Here is a 5,137-nt window from a genome sequence, read left to right as displayed (position 1 = left end):
GACGGGTAGGAAAACTATATAATAGTGACTTACACTTCCTTAAGCACTTTGCAATTTTAGACTTCATCACCCATTATTTTCTTCTCTTTATTTTCAGCACTATCTTCAGCAATTATTTCACAAGTAATTCTCATCATCTCAAGAATGTTTCAATCTTTTTTTTAGAAGTAACTTTCATAATAGCCACCCTCAACTTACGTATTTTACATGCATTAAGGTGCACGATGTCTTTGGAAGGAGGGCCATCATCAAGGAAACTTCTTTTTTTTCATGTCACATTCTTTCAAAGAAGGCCTTTTAAACACTTTGTAGCTATCATTGATCACCTTTTACACTCAACCATCCTTTTTCTTCAGAATTGATAATTAGAATAAGTCTATGCTATAATGCTCAAGCTATGCTATAATGCTTAAGGAAACAAGGTGCAAAAATTAAGGATTCTGGCTACCAACAAAAGGCTACAGCCTCAAAAGGGCTAACTAGTGATATAATATCTGAAAAGGTTAAAATTTACCAGACAAATCAAAGAAAGCCTATTATCATCTCCTAAACAAAGCAACACTTTTTATTTCGCTTCAATAACATGCAGGGCAAGTTCTAGACTAAGATGCAAAACATGGAATAAACAAATTCTCACCACACATGGCACAAGTATCAATCAAGATGGATCAATTCCACTTCTAAGAGAGAAAGGATCATAACAAACTACAAAATAAAATAAATTATATACAGAGTCACAACCATGAGCTTAGGTGTTAAAGAGTCTGCATTTTTTTTATCTAAGCATTCACAAGAAAGTACTACTAAAAAATTAGACCTAAATAGCAAGTATCACAACCACTCAAAAAGGGTCTTTTCTTTTCTCTCAAAAAAATAAAATAAAAAATTATTCCTAAAAAATTAAAAGACACTCGGTTCAAAGGGACTATCCTCAAGAAAAAGAACCGAAAACAAAAGCCAAGGAACCCATTCTAAAGAAATAAAAAGACTCAATAAAACAATAAAAAACTAGGAATTTATTCCTCCACCCCACACTTAAAAAGATGCTATGTCCCCAAAGCATCAAATAAAATTTTAAAAACAAGGGTTAGAAAAACTCCCCGAGGCCTTTAGGTCTAGCTAGTAGCATGTTCTCTTTATTTTCATCAAGGGTCATACGCACCCCACACTTAGGCTCCAACGTGCTCCTTAGCTCCAAATTCTGGATACTCAGACTTCTCCAAAACCTGTAAAAAATAACACAAAAATAAAATAATAATAATAATAATAAAAGAATAAAAAAAATAAAAAGTTACACTATAAATTAGGTTCCAACCCAATAAGCGCCTAATTTAACGTCGCGGCACGACACAAATAAATTTACCACTTTTCTTTCCACTTTGAACTTATGAATTTTACCCCTAAATTTTATTACTTTGTTCTTGCATTCTTCTCTTTTGGCTCTCTTAAATAAATAATTAGATCAATATAATTTAATAAAAATTGTTAATTGACAAGTCTTTTGCGTTCGATAATCTGGTTTTCTTAAGAGTCACTATATTACTTGCGTGACCGCATACACTTGCGTGTATACTGAGGAGCAACAAGTTTTTGGCGCCGCTGCTGGGGACTTAGAAATTAACTATTCTTCTAGGTTATACCTTTTCTTTTTCTTTATTTACTCTTTCTTTTATTATTAGTTTTTTTTTTCCTTCCAACAATTGTTTTTTTTCTCTTTCTTTAAATAATTTGGTACTCTTATTGATATGGATGATTGGGTGATGAAAGTCCTTTATGTCATATATGTGGTCGTCAGTATATTCATTGGAATGATTATCCTAAAACTTATTCCCTTCCCACAAACCCCTATTATGATTCTTCTGTTATTTGTGATGTTGGTAGGGGCTATGAAACAGAGAATACAAAACAAGAGGCGCTTGAATGTACATACATGTTGGACAAGGTTAATTCAAAAATCACCGGAGAAATACTTGAATGCACAGAAGGGTACAAAGTTATTGTGGAACTACAATATAAGCTTGATGTTCTTCAATCAAAAATTACAATCCAAGCTGAATTAGAAGAGATTGGGGCCCAACAAGGAGAAAGTTATGGAGAAAAAGAGATAGTGAGCGAATATTGGATATATGAACGAATTCAACTTCTAAAGATTGAAGAGTCTATCCGTGATGAAATAATATACTTGGCACCCTACCTGATCGAAAAAAGAGTTACACTCACACAAGAAATCGATCAATTTGGCTCAGATATTCATGACTTAGAGGCTCACTTGAACAAAAAGTTTGAGGCGTCTGAAGCCCAATTACCAATTGTTGTGGATTATGACCAACTAGTGGAGCAAAAAGAGGAATTCCAACCATTCAACTATATTTTATTCCTTAATATTGATGTTGAAAAAGAGTACAAAAGTGAGAATGTTATAAATAGTGCTGCTTTAGAATTAAGGGAACTTGAATCTCATTCAAAACACTTTTCTATAAAATCTGAACTAATGGATGAGTGTATTGATGAGGAACAAGGTCCCTACATTCTAAAGTTTTTAGTCCACGTAGACAAAATGACATTCCTCACTTAAGGGCCAAGAAGTGCAAGATGCGACATATATTACTTGGTTCCTTTATCTTTATACCACCACCCCTTGAGAGGAACAGAAAAATTAATGAAAATCTCAAGGTTGCAGCATGTATTGTATTTCATGTATCATATTTTTTGCTTAAAACTAATTTTAGTTGTCAAGTTACTGGTTTATAGGATTGATAGTATGGTCCGGGTGGTTCGCCTCTCGCCGCCTACCCCAGTCAGCCATCTAACTGACGAGCATTTATATTTCATCCTATTTCTTAACCAAGCAAGGTGTTCGTCTGGGCATCACTCCTGAACACTAATCACCTCAATCTATTCTCTGGTCTATCTAATCCCTCCTCGTTCGATTTTAAGATTAGACACTAGATTTATTTTATGGTGATCAAGCACAAAATTCTAAAACAAGAATATAAAAGTAACTTATAATGACAACCAAGAATTAATCAAAAACCTTAAATAATCAACATTGAATCCGTAGCTACAGACCCAGAACAAGAACTTTAGCTACTAATGTCTAGGAAAACAAGAAGAAGAAAAGAACCCTAAAAAGTATTGACGACTTTTCTCTTCAAAAGTGCCTCCTCCTTCCTCTCATTGATTTTTATGGACTATTTATAGATATAGAAAACCCTAAATAAAATAATTGAGTCCAATACAAATTAGGAGTTCAAAACCATAAAGGAGTTGAATTCCTTTTTATTTTCGGCGTGAACCAGTGCTCCATCGCCTTCAACATGCTGTTGCGGCTCTTCAGTTACTGTCACGTGGAATTTTCCAATTCCAATTCCAATTCTACTTCAACTAACATATATATTATTTTATAAAATTTAATCCATTAAGCTGTTTGTTTGAGTTTCTTCTTCAACTTTCCATATTTAATTCGTTTTAGCTTCAAACTTCTTCAACTTTACACCAATTTACTCCTACAAATAAAATATACTATTTTAGCACAATTCATAAAATTCATGCTCAAAAATGACAAATATAAATAATAAATATGAGGCAAAATAATAATTTAAAAATATATATTTTTTGGCCTCACATCAACACCCCACACTTAAACTTTTCAAAAAACTTGTTGCTACCCCAGTATACACGCATGTGTACGCGGTCGCGCAAGTAATATAGTGGCTCTTAAGAGAACCAGATTATCGAACCCAAAGGACTTGTCAATTAACTATTTTTATTAAATTATACTGATCTAATTATTTATTTAAGAGAGCCAAAAGAGAAGAATGCAAGAACAAAGTAATAAAATTACTTACAATAGTTGGAAAATCTCAGGGCTGGAACATGAATTGGATTTCATGTATCATATTTTTTGCTTAGAACTAATTTCAGTTGTCAAGTTACTGGTTTTTAGGGTTGATAGTATGGTCCGGGTGGTTCTCCTCTCGCCGCCTACCCCAGTCAGCCATCTAACTACATCATTGAGCGGGGATAGATAAACTAACTGGCGAGCATTTATATTTTATCCTATTTCTTAACCAAGCAAGGTGTTCATCTGGGCGTCACTCCTGAACACTAATCACCTCAATCTAATGGGTGGACCGAGCTCTTTATATTCTCTGGTCTATCTAATCCCTCCTCGTTCGATTTTAAGATTAGACACTAGATTTATTTTATGGTGATCAAGCACAAAATACTAAAACAAGAATATAAAAGTAACTTATAATGACAACCAAGAATTAATCAAAATCCTTAAATAATCAACATTGAATCCGTAGCTACAGCCCCAGAACAAGAGCTTTAGCTACTAATGTCTAGGAAAATAAGAAGAAGAAAAGAACCCTAAAAAGTAATTGACGACTTTTCTCTTCAAAAGTGCCTCCTTTTTCCTCTCATTGATTTTTATGGACTATTTATAGATATGGAAAACCCTAAATAAAATAATTGAGTCCAAAACATAAGATTTAAAACATATAACGGCACAAACAAAAAACGAAAGCCTCAAAACTTGAACCAACCTTCCTGTTTGATCAAAAATGACCTTTCGAAGCTAATGAGACTGACAGAGTTCTAATCTGAGCACGTTTACCAAAAATATCGACCAAAGTCAAGTTTTGGCTAACATTTAAAAGTTAAAATGTCTAACGACACAAACTGAATATGAAAGAATCAACACTAGACGCTGATTTACCAAAAAGTTTAACTTCAATTGATAAATTTACCAACTATTCAAATATAAGTTAGTAATTAATAATTTACCAATAAATTTTATCGTAGTTGATAATAGTTACTATTCAACTAAGCATTCATATGTATTATTATCAATTAATAATTAATATGTTGATAAATTTTACCAATGGATTAATGATCAGTTGGTATAGTACTAACTATTTTAATGATGTTAGTAATTTACTAACTACAATCTTTATTCGTCGGTAAAATTTTCAACTAATTGGATATTGGTTGGCAAGTTTACAAACAAATTACATTTTGTTACTAATTTACCAACACATTTATATTTGGTTGGTAAATTTAGCAACACAATTCTTGCTGTTGGTAAATGTTTGGTTAGTAATTCATTGGTAATATGTCAATAAATTATATA

Source organism: Solanum tuberosum, unplaced genomic scaffold (assembly GCF_000226075.1).
Source record: "Solanum tuberosum cultivar DM 1-3 516 R44 unplaced genomic scaffold, SolTub_3.0 scf00006, whole genome shotgun sequence".
NCBI lineage: Eukaryota > Viridiplantae > Streptophyta > Magnoliopsida > Solanales > Solanaceae > Solanum > Solanum tuberosum.
Note: the sequence above shows the minus strand (reverse complement) of the source record.